The sequence below is a fragment of the Pteropus alecto genome, unplaced genomic scaffold, assembly GCF_000325575.1.
Source record: "Pteropus alecto unplaced genomic scaffold, ASM32557v1 scaffold7, whole genome shotgun sequence".
Lineage (NCBI taxonomy): Eukaryota > Metazoa > Chordata > Mammalia > Chiroptera > Pteropodidae > Pteropus > Pteropus alecto.
The window spans coordinates 54,041,867-54,057,666 of record NW_006494614.1 but is presented as its reverse complement, the minus strand read 5'-3'; the positions used below and the strand labels follow the sequence as shown (position 1 = coordinate 54,057,666).

General features: G+C 34.3%; 1 pseudogene; it reads left to right on the top strand.

The window, feature by feature from the left end:
• The first annotated feature begins 1,457 nt into the window (after positions 1-1,457).
• LOC112475061 lies at positions 1,458-1,575 on the top strand (annotated as a pseudogene).
• Positions 1,576-15,800: the final 14,225 nt, after the last annotated feature.

Genomic DNA, 15,800 nt, shown 5'->3' with positions numbered 1-15,800 from the left:
TTATATAAGTAAGGAATAAGGCATTTAATTTTTTTATACTGTAATTTACGTTAAGGCATTATTTACATTAAAATAACACCTCTGTCAATAAACAGTGAGGAACTGCATTCGATAGCCACAGTTACCATGTGAATCATTTTATGAAGCAGGATGGGCAAATGCCAGTGATCTCTGGAAAGTAGTCAAGAGTGTGAGTGTGTTGCTGTTTCCAACTTAGTATGCTAAAAATAGGGCAGGGAGCATAAGTTTCTTTAAAGACAATTTTATTCGTAGTCACGTTCTGAGATTGTTCCAAGTGCCATGGTTGCTACTAATTTTGTCCCAGATGCGTTGTAACTTTGTGAAAACAGAACCCATGCTGTCATGTTTATCATTGTATCTTGTATATCTGACAAGGTAGCTGGCATCTAGTAGGCACTCAGTAAATATTTTTGGAAGGAAAGAGGACAGGCAGGCAGAGGAGGCAGGTTTAATATCAAGAAAGCAAGCACAGGATGGATACCCAAATCTGTATATGATGGAAAATAGAAGTCTTATTAATGAGGAGTGACAGGTACCAGCCTGTATAATAACAGATGTTAAGTTCAAGTGAGAGACTCATATTTCATGAACAAATTCTTTGTTTACATCAGTAGCAGTTAACATGGGGAAGAAATACAATTGGCTGGGTGAAGTTCAGACCTTATGAATAATCCTCTCTAGTTGTTTTAAAGGCTTAGCTAGCCCTCTTAGTCCATCAACTAAGGTCTGTCGAACTGTGGAAATTCAAGGAATTGTTCTAGGTAGATGACTGAAGAGCTTTAAAAATAGACAATTTGGCTGCTGTTCTTTAGGGCTTAATCTTTTCAATGAGAGAAATATTTTGTACAAAAAGATAATAGAAAAAATATATGATAAGTTTCAAAGTGAGTAGTGTTTCACAATAGAGGGATCACTGTAGGTTACAGAGAGCAGTCCAGGATTCATGGGTAGGCAGGATTTATACCAGGCTTCATACATGATTTCGACATGCTTCAGCAGAAGTCAGACATGGACACAGTATTGCTTAAATTATGCATGTGACCGAATTTCAAGATGGCTCTCGTTAGAATTGCCCTTGAGTACAAATGATATAATTTCTGAACAAAGATTTAACCTCATTGAAAATGGTTTTCTATGTGAAAAAAAGAAGACTGGAGTTTTCAGTTGACGTGGTTGTCCTTGGTAAATGTTATGCTGATCTGTGGGTCTAGTAGCTACCAAGAATGGGATGATCCAGTCTACAGCTATGCCGCCCTAAACAAGCCCAATCTCCCCTTGAGTACAAATGATATAATTTCTGAACAAAGATTTAACCTCATTGAAAATGGTTTTCTATGTGAAAAAAAGAAGACTGGAGTTTTCAGTTGACGTGGTTGTCCTTGGTAAATGTTATGCTGATCTGTGGGTCTAGTAGCTACCAAGAATGGGATGATCCAGTCTACAGCCATGCCACCCTAAACAAGCCCAATCTTGATTGATCTTGGAAGCTAAGCAGGGTTAGGCCTGGTTAGTACTTGGATGGGAGACCACTACGAAGACCAGGTGCTATAGGCGTAAAAAAATTTAAAATAAATAAATAAATGAATGAATGAATGAATGAATAAATAAATAAATAAATAAGGGATTGTAAACTGATAAGGTCCTTGGACTCTGTGAGGTCAACCAAGGGTTGCCTCATCTAAAAAAAAAAAAAGAAAGAATAGGATGATCCATAGTGGTGGCAGCATCTGCTGCTATGTACTAGGCTTTCCTTATGTTAACTTATTTAATAATTCAAGAACTAGAAGAAGTACTAATATTCCAGTCTTGCAGATGAAGAAACTGAGCCTCAGAGAGATTAAAGAGAAAAAAGAAAAGGGGAAAAAAAAAGTTATTCATGGTTCCTGGGCTAGCAAGTACCTACTTATAACAGAGTTTATATTGAGAACTAACAAGAGATTGGAAAAAAGGCAGTGATTTGATGCCAAAAGTTAGATTAAGAAGTTTATTTTTTTTCCCATAGTCTGTGGGTAGTTGTTGAAGACATTTCTGTCCTTAATGCCATGTGGGAACTAGGCTGGAACTTAATTCACCTCATCCTATCAATACATAAGCAATGACTGGGCTAATCCCCAGTGCTCTGAGTCTATAGCAAACTAGGTCAATGGGATTTCCCAACCCTGTGGCTGTTAATGCCAATCGCAGGCCTCTAGAACCGACACACTACATTTCAGTTATTCTCTCACTGATTCTTAAAACGAGAGAGATCATCTAAAGCTCACTCAGATTAAATTCTCTATTAGTATTCAGCCAGCTCGCTTTACTTCCCTGTCTGTTAAAAATCCACAGGTGGCCAAATTTCAAAATGGCTCACACTGGAATTTCTCATGAATACAAATATTTCAGTTTTTGAACAAAGATTTAGGTTAACTGGGAAATGGTTTGCTGTGTGAAGTAAGGAGACTGGGAGTTTCCAGTGAATTTGTTTGCCCTTGGTAAACTTAAGGATTGTTGCTAATGTTGCGTGGCAGAGAAAAGTCTTAGTCTGTTGGGCTAATTTTCTGTCGTCCCTAAGACCTAGCATAGCGCCGATGCATGGTAGACACTAAATATGTATTTCTTTAATAAATGAGAGGATATATAAGTTGGAGTTAATGATTTGTATTCAACTTTTAAATTCCTGATTTGAGAGAACTTCTTTAGGTATTGGAACAAGTTTGAACAAGACAAATAAGAATTTGTCCAGCTGCTTCTCTCAAGAGTCTTTCCGTCACCAAGGAAGAATGGGGGCAGTCCGCCAATTCTCCAGTGACTAATATTGTTGATAGAGAAACTTCCTTTTTTTTATTGTATATTATCTTTTTGGTGTAAAAGGCCCTGATTGTCAATGGACCACACTTGCCTTTCAAAATAGCAATGTAACCTCCAGAAAGACAGTGTAGTTCAGTGAGGAAGCAAGTAGGATTATTCAAAGTCCTTTTAAAAAACAGGCTTTTAGGAGTCCTATATTCAGAACTCTGCTCCTACAACTATGCTGTGATATAAGGCAAATAAATGGCCACTCTGAACCTCAAATTTCTTATTTGTAAAACTAAAGATAGTAATATCTTCTTTACTGGATTCTTAAGAGGATTAACGAGGAAATTGTATAAAGCACCTGGCACATAGTAAATGTAAAATAAATCTCATTTCACTTCCTCATTCATTTTGACAAGTGGATAGTTTGTACAATTAAATAATAAGTATAGTTCTGCTAAATTTGGTCTATGTGAGGTACTAGCGCTGGGTTACTATGACAACTTACTCTTTTTTCTAGAAAGGCATTTTCTCTAGACTTGGTAATTTTTAAAAATTATACTGCTTTATTAAAAAGCTACAAAGTATCTGCCAAACACTATTTGTACTCCATCCTTATTAAATGATTTTAAGTATTTTTACTTTATCTTAACTGTAAGATAGGAATTGCTTTTTTCCCAATAAACTTATGTGGGGTGCTTTATTCTACATAGTTTAAAATGATTCCTTTAAACATATACTAACTTATACTGAAGGATTCTAATCAAGGATTTTTTGCAGACATAAAGAATCAGAGAAGATCAGGACTATTTATTGCTCTTTGAAACAAGGATGGCGAACACATAGCACTAATTCTAGTACTTTACACATCCATGCTCTTGGCATTCTTTCCAAATATTCCAGTTTTTATCACAAAATTCCTCCGAATACAGCATCGAAGAAAGCAATCATTCATAAGTTGGTGTTAATGCGTAAATTCATACCTATTGGCCTTTCATGGAGTAAATCATGAGTGAGGTTCAGATGCCCATAAAGGTTGATTGATATTCTGTCTGAAATTATATCATTTGATATTCTTAGTTAACAATCTTTTTGAAAATGTTTTTTACTCCATTGACCCTATGAGATTCATTGCAGTTTATCAGCCCTAATTGAATGGAGAAATACACACACACACACACACACACACACACACACACAACATATCATTGCTCAAAAAAACTGATAAACATCTCTCTGTGAGCCAGAAATGGAACAGAAATATACAGCTATCAATGGGGGCTATAACCATGGGCTCTAAGTGGGGCAGGAGCATGATTCCAATGAGTTAATAGTAACTGAAAAAAATACATGTGGCAAGGGACCATAGCCAGGCCCATTATATTACATGTCATATATTCATAGCATGGAGTGCTATACAACATTAAAACTGAACTGCCTGCAAACACACACAATACGCATGGAGTTTTCAAACAAATTGTGTGAAAGAAGAAAACAGGAAAGCACATTTTTCTAAAGGACAAAAATAGGTACAATTAATCAATGTTGTAAGAAGTCAGTATAATAGTTACCCTTGAGGCGAAGTCACTGGATGGCAGCATAAGGGGAGGTTTGGGGTGCAGGTTGTGTTTCATTTCTTGTTCTGGGTGCTTGTTGCATATGTTCTGTTTTTGAATATTCACCCACTTATACGCTATTATTATGTACATTTTTCTATGTGTAGAATTTAAAAAGACACTCTTTAGAGTACAAAAGTTCACTGAAAATTATAAAATAAAAAATAATTTCATACACACATGTGCCACAGTGAAACAACAGACTATGAGAGTAAGACCGTTAGAGAGATAAAGATGAGTATCCTCATCAGAACCATAATTAGATGGAGAGTGGATTTCTATCAACTACAGTAGATGTCAATGGTGTAACATCTTCAAAGTACTGAGGGAAAATAACTGTCATTTTTAGAAACATATAACTAGCTTAGCCATCATTCAAAGTTTGGAGTTAAAAAAAAGACATTTTCTTATGTTTCATGTTTACCATCCATAGATTCTGGCTGAAGGGATGCACTTGAACAAATATAGAAGTGTGTTCATATTAAACAGCAAGAACCAAAATCATTAAAATATATTTGTTATAAGATACTGATTATAAAACATAACTTTTTAGATGTAAACAAAAAGTGGAACTAAGATTTAGACCAAAAAAAAAAAAAAAACACGGAAGGGGGGAGACAGGTTATATTTAAGAGATAGTTAAAATTCTGTGATTCTTGAATTTTTCAAGGAAAGGTAGAAATAATGAATAATTTAAATTTTATTAAAATGCGTAGTAAAATATATAAGTAAAATTCAAAGAATCGATGGCTCGGAAATTTCTTAACTAGGTATAAACCCAGAGGAAAACTCACATATCTGCACAAAAAGACATATACAATACATTTTTTAAAATAGTGAAAAGCTGAAAACAACTCATAGGTCCATCAACAGGAATATATAAAAATGTATGATATGATGAAATACTACAACACAGTTAAAATGAAAGAACCAGATCTATATCTATCAAAATATACAAATATTTTTTAAATGTTGAATAAAATAGTAAGTTATGAAAATACATATGCTATAATATTTATGCAAACATTTTAAAGCCACTCAAAAATAATATATATGTGTGGATGCACATTTATCATAAATTCAGATATATGAATTGGATACATAGCATATTTATGATGAGACTGCTTCAGGAGAGGTGAAGCCAACTATTTATAATTTTAAAAATAATTTGATGAGAAAATGTCAAAATGCTAATAATACATTTTACTACAGTTGGTGGGTACACTGGGTATTCTTGATCTTTTTCATTTTTCTGTATTTTTTAATTAAAAGAATTAAATAGCTTTTTACTTGAAAACTGGCCTTATTTAATGCTCCAAATAAATATTTTCAAAAGAATCTCATTGATACTAGGTAATTTTGAGAATGAAATGCTGGTTGGTGAGCAGTTGAAACCAATTGGTCGGAACCAGAAGGTCCAATTTTTTTTTTTCTATTTCTTTCTTTATTTTTTTCATCCACAAATCACAGTGTATTCATGTAGTAAAACACCTGTTAGGGACTCAGTACTGTGCTACATGGCATAGAGCTGTTTCACAGAATCCGTGTAAGCAGAAAGTCTAATTTTTGAGAGATCAGTACTTCCCCCAAATCTGGAAGACAAAAGTTTTCTCTTAAGAAGGCAATTTTTCTATGCAGTAAGCAAGGAAAAACAATAATTTATGGCTTCAACTATGATTCTTTAAATTTAAACCTTTTCCCTTAGACATTTTTTTAAACTTTATATTTTTCATCTAAGCACTCTGACTTTTATTAATCTTTTATCTACTATTTCAAAAGATAGTTAGCAATCAAATGTTGATTGAATGAAAAGACAGACCCATGAAAATTTAGTGTTTCTGGCAGAGACCAGTAAGCCTTTAGGATATAGATCACTTATCATGTGCCGCTATGTGATAGGGAGAGATATGAGTTTGAAGTTCCTGTTTTTCTGCTCTTCGATTGTTTAGGTAGGTTTAAATGAGATATTCAATATATTCATATATTGTTTTTGTTCTATATGTTATTGGTCTGTGATAGTTACATAAAAGACTATCTTTTTTTAAACAGGATATCAATGTTTCATATATTTCATTTAATTTATGTACATTCTGGATACAAATCCCATATTAGATTTTTGATTTGTAAGTATTTTCTTCCATTCTGTGGTTTTCTTTTTCACTTTCTCGATGATATCCTTTAAAGCACAAAAGATTTTAATTGGGACGATGTCCAGTTTAGCTATTTTTTCTTTTGTTGCTTGAGTTTTGGTGTTGTATCTGAGAAATCATTTCCTGTTTCAAGGTCATGAAGATTTACTCCTATGTCCCTTTCTAAGAGTTTTATAATTATAGCTATTATATTTAGGTATATTTCTAGTTAATATTTGTGTATAGTGTGAGGTAGATATCCAACTCCATTCTTTGCATCTGGATATGTAGTTGGTCCCAGTATCATTTATTGAAAAAAATCTTTCTTTCTCTATTAAATTGTCTTGTCAAATTTACTGATAATCAGTTGACTGTAAACCAAAGAGCTTATTTATGAACTTTCAATCCTATTCTAAGGATTGATTTCTATCTTAGAATTCTATTCTAAAGATTCAGCCCTATTCAAATGATTTCTATGTCTCTCCTTGTGCCAGTACTATACTGTCTTGATTAATGAAGCTTTGTAGTAAGTTTTGAAATCACGAAATGTGAGACCTACAACTGTGGTCTGCTTTTTCAAGGTTGTTGACCTTTCTGGGTCCCTTTTATGTCTAAATTAATTTTAGAATTGACTTGTCAATTTTTGAAAAAAAAAGAAAAAGAAAAAGGCAACTGGAATTTTAAAAAGGTTAGCATTGAATTTATATACAATCTGGGGAGTATTATTATCTTAACAGTAATAAGAGTTCCAATCCATGAAAATGAATGTCTTTCCATTTATTTAGGTCTTCTTTAATTTCTTTATTTTTTTTTTGATAGTTTCAGCATATAATCTTGCACTTCTTTGGTTAAATTCATTCCTAAGTATTTTATTATTTTTGATGCTATTGTAAATGGAATTGTTTTCTTAATTTCATTTTGGATTGTTTATTGTTAGTATATAGAAATAGAATTGATTTTTGTATATTAATGTATTCTGTAATCTTGCCAATCTTACTTATTAATTATATGATATTGTTTGTGGATCCCTTAAGATTTTTCATATAAAATATGTCATCTGCAAATAGAGATAGGTTTACTTCTTCTTTTCCAATCTGGAAGCCTTTTATTTTATTTTATTTTCTTGCCTAATTTCCCTGGCTGAATTCAGCACATTATTGAATAGACGTGGTGAGAGCAGACATCCTTTTCTTATGACTAATCTTAGGGAAAATAAATCTATTCTTTATCATTAAGTACAATGTTAACTATGAGTATTCAATGAAAATTTATTTCTTGCTCACATCACAGTCCAACAGGGCGTGCTGAAATGAAATAGGAAGATCTGCTTCAACTAGTCATTTAGTTACCCAGACTTTTTCTTCTCCAAGTTTTCAGAGTTCTCACTGCTCAATTGGCAGAGAAGAACGCAGCAAGAAGTTACATGGAAGATTTTTAAGGGCAAAACCTGGAAGAACAGTGCATCTTCTTTCATGTCAGAACTCAATAACAGAGGTGCCTAATATCATGCAGGACCAATACATAGTATTAATACTAGCACGGTGCAATTAGGGTGAAGAGCCATTCTGATTTGCCCAGAACTAATGGGTTTCCTGAGATGTGGGACTTCTAACGTTAAAACTGGAACAGTCCTGAGCAAATCTGTACAGTTGGTCATACTGGTGGGCCAGCTTGTATTAGAAACCATATCTGAATTTAAAGACTATATTTTAAAAATTCTGTCATCTGTCAAAGGAAAAAAAAATAAGTAGAGAGAAAGGAAAGCATTCATTCATTAAAAAGCAAGTTTAGAACAAGGTTAATAGTATGTACTTCTGAGCAGGAGTTTTTGTGTTTGAATCTGAGATCCAAATTTTGGTTCAGTTGTTTACTAGTTTCGTGAGCTGGGTGATTACTTAACTTCTTTGAGCTTTAGTTTTCTCATATTTAATATGATGTTGAAAATTGCAACTACTCTCTAGTGTTGCTATGAAGATTAAATGAACTGATATTTATAAAGCTCTTGGAATAGCACCTAGCATAAGAATTTGTTAAATAAATAAAGTAACATTTATTGAATGCCCGCTATGTGCCAAGTACTATACTATATGTTGGGAATATATCAGTTCTAAAAAAGCATGACTTTTACCACCAAAGGCTTTGCAATCGGAAGGCAAGGCAGAACTTGAATAAATAGAAATGTAATCATTTTGCAGAAGAAAAGTATCTCTTGTGGCAGTTGGATGCCAAGAAAAACATTTTATAAATAATATCCATTTCTTTACATTTATTCATTTATTCATTCAACAACATGCTGCCAACTACATGCCAGAAATTGTTCTAGGTGCTGGAGTGGGGCATACAGCAGTGAAAAAGATAGATAAAGTTGTAGCCTTTCGAAACTTAAGCTTTCTAAGATAAAGAGACAATACCAAAGTAAATAAACACATAATTGTAACAATTTTAAAATGTTATATGTGGGAAGTGTGATATATCATAATTGAAGAAAGCATAGTCAGGAAAGATTGGTCTGAGGAAGTGACATTCGAACCAAGACCAAGGGAATAAGGAGGAACCAATTATGTTCCAGCTTGGGGCAACCACAAGTGCAAAGATGGACAAAACACACACACCCACACTAAAACAAAAACAACTTATCAGGGAAAACAAAAAGACCAAATTGGATGGATCACAGCATGAAGATGAACATAGCAAAAGATGATGTTCTCTAGGTCGGAAGGGGCCAGTGTTACGTAAGGACTTCGATGTAATATTTTAGATTTTGGATTTTATTTTATATGTAATGAGAAGCCATCGGTCATAGATGAATGAGTGACATGCTGTTTTATCTTTTATTGTTAAATAGCAAACAACACTAAAACTTAGTCGCTTAAAGTATCAGCCATTTTATTATCTCTCACTGCTCTGTGAGTTGACTGGTTTCAGCTGAGAAGTTCTTTGAATGGCCTAATCTGGAGTTTCATGCTATTGCAGATAGAACTGGGGCTAGACTTATTTGGCGGATCAGTTCAGATCCTGGATAATTTGGCCTCTCTTCATCTCCAGAAGGTTCCTCACAGAACCTCGTCTTTCCACCTTTTTTACCTTGCGATCTCTTCAGATGCACTCTCTAGCTAAGTAACTGGACACCTTCCATGGTGACTTAGGGATCCTTAAAGCACAAAATTGGAAGTTTTTAAAGTTTTTTTGCAATTTTATTGAGACATAATCGACATATGTAATTATAAGTTTAAAGTGTATAGCATCATGGCTTGATTTTCATATATTTTGAAATGATTACCATAATAGGTTTAGTAAACATCTATCATCTCATGTAGATACAATTAGAAGAAAAGAAAAAATAATTCTCCATGTGATGAGAACTCTTAAGGTCTACTCTCTTATCAGCTTTTCTGTGTATCATACAGTAGTGTTAACTATAGTCATTATGTTATACATTACAGCCTTAGTATTTATTTATCTTATAACTGGAAGTTTGTGCCTTTTCACCACCTTCTTCCCCTTCCCTCTACTCCTACCTCCACTTCTGGTAACCACAGATCTGGTCTATTTTTCAATGAATTTGTTTGTTTGTTTGTTTGTTTGTTTTTTAAATTAGATTACACAGGTAAATGAGACCATACAGTATTTGTCATTATCTGTCTGACTTATTTCATTTAGCATAATATTTAAGATCTATGTTGTCCCAAATGGTAGGATTTGCTAGTTTTTTGTTCTGTATAAATAATATCGTGTGTGTGTGTGTGTATGTGTGTGTGTGTTTGTATGTGTGTGTGTATATCACAACTTCTTTATCCATTCATCCATCGATGAGCACTTAGCTTGTTTCCATGTCTTGGCTGTTATAAGTAATGCTGCTATGAACACGGGAATGTAGGTATCCTTTTGGATTAGGGTTTTAGTTTTTTTGGGATATATTCTCAGAAGTGGAATTGCTGAATCATATAATAATTCTATTTTTAATTTTTTGAAGAAACTCCATATTGTTTTCCAAAGTGGCTGTCCCAATTTACAATCCCAACAGTGCACAAAGGTTTTTCTTTTCCTCCACATTCTGCCAGCATTTGTTATCTCTTGGCTTTTTGGTGATGGCCATTCTAACAGGTGTAAGGTGATAGCTCAGTATGGTTTTGATTTGCACTTCCCTAATGATTAGTGATGTTGAGCACCTTTTCTTGTACCTGTTGGCCTTTCCTATATCTTCTTTAAAAAAATGTCTATTCAGGTCCTTTGCCATTTTAAATTGGGTTATTTTATTGTTTGTTTGCTATTGAGATGTATGAATTCTTTATATATTTTAGATATTAACATCTTGTTAGATATGCAGTTTGCAAATATTTTTCTCCATTCCAATAGCTGTCTTTTCACTACATCAATGTTTTCTTTTTCTATACAGATGCTTTTAAATTTGTTGTAGTCTGACTTGTTGCTGGTGTTTCAGGTATGATTTCCAAAATATCATTACCAAAACCCATGTCAAAGAGCTTTTTTTGCTATGTTTTCTTCTAGAAGTCTCATGGTTTCAGGGCTTGCATTTAAGTCTTTAATTCATTTTGAGTTAATTTTTGTGAGCGATGTAAGATAAGGGTCAGGTTTCTTTCTTTTAGATGTGAACAGCCAGTTTCCCAATAGCGTTTATTAAAGAGACCAACTTTTCTCCATTGAGTATCCTCAGCTCCCTTGTTAAAATACTAGTTGACTATATTATTACGGCCTCTTAAGATATAGTCCTAGAACTAGCACAGTTGTTACTTCTATTGCATTATATTAGTTAAAGGCCAGCCCAGCATCACTGTAGGAGGAGATACACAAGTGAATGAGTGCCAGAAGTTGTGCTTCATTGGGGGCCATTTTTAGAGGCTGATTGCTGTAGTCTGCCCTCTGGGCTCAAATGATCCATATCCCTGCCACATGCAAAATATCCTTTTCTCCAACCCAAAAGCCTCGAATCTGATTTTATCAAAGCATCAGGCTCAGACTTAGAGTCCAGGATCTCATCATTCAAATAAGGTGTAGGTACAGATAAAACTCAACAAAATCTGAAGAACTATGAACCAAGGATACAAATTATGTGTCCCCGACATACCCAACATAAAATGGTGCAACAGGGATAATAGTACCACAGTAAACACTCCCATTAAAAAGGCTGGGGGTTGGGAGGCATATAACATTTACAGAGCACTAATAATTTTGAGATCCATCTGAGCACATGTCATCAATTCACTACTCTGGGTGCAGAAATGTATGTTGATTAGATACCAGTTCTACTCTGTGGGAGTAGTTTCCTTCAGTTCTTATCTCTATTATCTAGACTCCTGGATCAGTCTTCCTAGGCATTATTTTTCTTTCCATAAAAAATGGAAATGATCGAGAAGCTTTCTTACCTTCTTTCTGCCTATAAGAAGTTGGGAACCCAAACTATTTCTGTTCCTTTCAGTCAAGCCCATATAATTCTTTTAAAAACTTTGTTGTTTTCCTGTATATCAGATTACAAATTTGCTTTATGAGGCAGAACCATAAATCTGTGAAATATGCCCCTTTCATCTTTGGGCTCAGAGTCTGAATGCTATGAGACGATATCCTTAAGTGTCTGTGAAAAGCTTTCTTTTCTAGCTGAGTCTATTAGGTATGAACTCAAGTTTTTATGACTTTGCTCCAACCTTTATCTTAAGACCATGTTTTATTGAAATTACTCTGGATTTGTTTTTGGACTGAAGGCATTTCTTACTTTGAGAGTATGTCTGGTGGGCAAACAAGGAAAGAGAAACACTTTTTTTTTTTTTCAACCTAGCATGTCTTGGGTTGGTAATATCTTTTCTAGACTTTGCTTGAAAACTGAACAGTTCCTTCTTTTGTTCATTTCTATTAGAACTTTTTAGTATAAAACTAAAAAACACAAAAAACAAAACAAAGATACACTTTTAGTATTCTTCCTGGTAATATCTTTAGTCAAATTGGTAAGTTTATTTATTTTCTATTTTTCATGTTAGTGCAAGAGACGATATCAACTTTCCACTATAACACAAATAGCCTTTCTCCAGCCTCCAATAATAATGCTGCCCATTTTTCTTCTAGACTTCACTAACAATCTCCTATAGGGCTTTCTAGCTTCTGCTTGCTGCCCAGTTCCAAAGCCAGTGCTATATATTTCAGGTTTTTGTTACAGCAGGACCCACTTCCATATATCAACTTTTTTATTGCTATGTAACAAAACATCCCAAGTATTGGTGACTTAAAACAACAGTTTATTATCTCCCATTTTTCTGTGGGTTAGTTGTGCTCAGCCAGCAAATTCTTCTGTGGTTGTGTTTGGGTCTCTCAAGTGCTTGAATCAAGTGGCATCTGGGGGTGGCCTCATCTGAAAGTTCGACTGGGACATTGGGATAACTGCCTATAAGAAGTTGGGGAGCCTGTTTTTTTCAGTATGTAGTCTCTTCTCACAGAACCTCTCCACATGTTATCTAGACATGGGCATTCTAACAAAGTAGCCAGAATTCCTACATGGAGACTCGTGGCTCACCAAAGTAGAAGCTGCCAAGTCTTCTTAAGATGTAGGCTCAGACTGGCATAAGGTAACTTCTGACACATTACATTAGTTAAAGCAAGTCATAGACCAGTCCAGATTCAGTATGGGGAGGGAGTATACAGGCTTCGAATACCACGAAACAGATTTGGTTGAGGGCAATCTTTGGAGACAAGCTACCACACATGCTATGATTTAAGTCACCAAAAGGCTACTCTGATCGCTACAGAGAGAATGAACTGTGGGGGACACTATTGAAGTAGTGTAGATGAGAAATAATTGTGGCTTATTACACAAAAGAGGTAATGGAGATGGAGAGTATTAAACTGTTCCGGATGTATTTGGAGATAGATTTGGAAAGCTTTATTGATGCATTGGTTGTGAGGTATAAATAATAAGGAGGAATCAGAGGATAATTTTTATTTTATTCTTTTAAAGATATGCCACAGCATGGAATATGGTGCCATTTACTGAAGTGGGTTAGACTGGGATAGAAAAAGGTTTGAGACATTGACAACCAGTAGTTCTGTTTTTCATTTGTTAAGTTTGAGAGACATATCAGACATATAAGTAAAGATTTTAAGTGAAGAGTTGAATGCACAAATCTAGATGCAGAAATTCAGGGTTAGATATATATATATATTTCATAATCATCAACTATACATGATATTTAAAACCATGAGATTCTGGATGAAATCACCTAGGAAGAAGTATAGGTGAAGAAGAGAAAAGGGAATAGGACTGTGTCTAGGAAACTCCAACATTTAAAGGTCTGGAGAAAGAAAAGGAGCCAGCAAGCAGACTGAGAAGCTTAGAGTGAGTTATGATGATGATCAAAAGACCAAGAGAGGAAACTGTTTCAACATGGAGAGATGGGATAACTATTTTAAATTCCACTGAGAAGTCTGTAAGATGAAGACAGAGAGATGTCCATTGAAAGTCTTTAGTGAGTACCTCATTTCATCCTAACAAGTAATTCATCAATATAAATTATTTTTATATGTTCATTTTGTACTTATTTTAATTGTCTTTTTCTTCCATTGGATTGTAAGCTCCAGGAGAGACTTTTGTCTGTTTGGTTTATTGTTGTGTCCAGCACCTAAAATTTTACCTGGCACATAATATGTGCCACTCATTCATTTAATCACTCAACAATCCTAGGAATTTAATTTAATTATCCTCACTTTACAAAAAAGGACACTTGAAGGTCAGAAATGTTAGATTCTCACAGGAAATAAATTGGGTAATCATATTTCAAATCCAGATATCTGAATCTAAAGTCTCCTGTTATTTTAACTAAATCATTTGTCAACTACTAGGAATGTGCTGTCATATGATCAAAGGTTAACCAGGAATATTTTAGTGGTTAACTGTTGGGTATATTTTAAAAAGGCATTATAATAGTAATTGCTGTTTGATTAAGTCTGTGATTGGAATAATAAAATCTGTATTTGCTTCTGTGGAAGTTCTTTCTATCTTAAAATGCTACTCTTCAAAACAAAATTAATATTCATGTTTGTTTAATTTGCATACAATTTGCATGTTGAGCTATTCATTTTGCACTTCAAGTAATAGGGAAAGCATTCACATAAGTAATACATTAAATGATATAACCAAAACAGTCTTTTAAACATATGTGCTGCAAAACAACAAATAATTTGACCTGTTATATGTATCTTTTTAAATGCATGATTTTAAAATCTATATGTATGACATTCAAGATACTTTACTCAAAATGACTATGTATGTTACTTGATTTGCTTTGTTTTCTTTGACCTCCAATTAATTTATCCATTCTCAAGACCTAGAAGCAGGACAGCAGGTAAGGGAAGATGTTAACTAGAGGCCAACAGAAGAGAAATGAAAATGAGGGAAGAGAAAGAAAGAGGCAGCAGAGAGCTGAGGATAAGGAGAAAACAGGGAGGAGATCTGAATGAAGTGAGGAAGGAATTGAGAAGATCCTGAGCATTTAAATACTAGAGGAAGGCTAGTCTTTGGAATGGTGAAGAGAGATTCTAGAACTGGGAGAAGAGCCCTTCCTTTCCACACACCTGAGATCACCAGTATAAACCCAAACTAGTATATGCATTTTGTATATATTCTATGATATGCTAGATGCTGTGCCAGCCACTTTACATGTATTATCTTCATGTATCCTGTATCCTCACTCAAGATACCTGCAAATTTATATATGCACCTGGGTCTTCCCATCATGCAGATGAATAATGATGATGATGATGGTAGTGGCTAAAATGCATTTAATGTACTTAGTATCCATGAGGGACTATGTTCATTATATCCAATCCAATGATATTGGTACTTTTAGATACATAGAAGGAAAAACTGAGTCACGTAACATTTTCTAAGATCAGACATTGAGTGAATGGTGGAATGAGAATCTTCAGACAGATCTGATTCCAAATGTCTGTTCTTACCATCAAGTTACACATAATTGATAAGATGTACCTGCTTGTATTTCTCAGAGCCCTGCCACTTACATACTTGGCCAACCTCATAATACTGAGACTGGGAGTCTAGTAAGATGAATAGGAAAAGGAAGAGATGATATGGTACACTCATACCCTGCTGGCAGCAGTGTAAATTTGTATAATCATTTCAGAATATAGTAGGTGAAAATAGCCATAAAGATGTTCAAGCCCCATTGACCCAGGAATATCATTTGTAGAAATTTATCTTTAGGAAATAATTTAACATAAGAAGAAAGCAATAAGAACA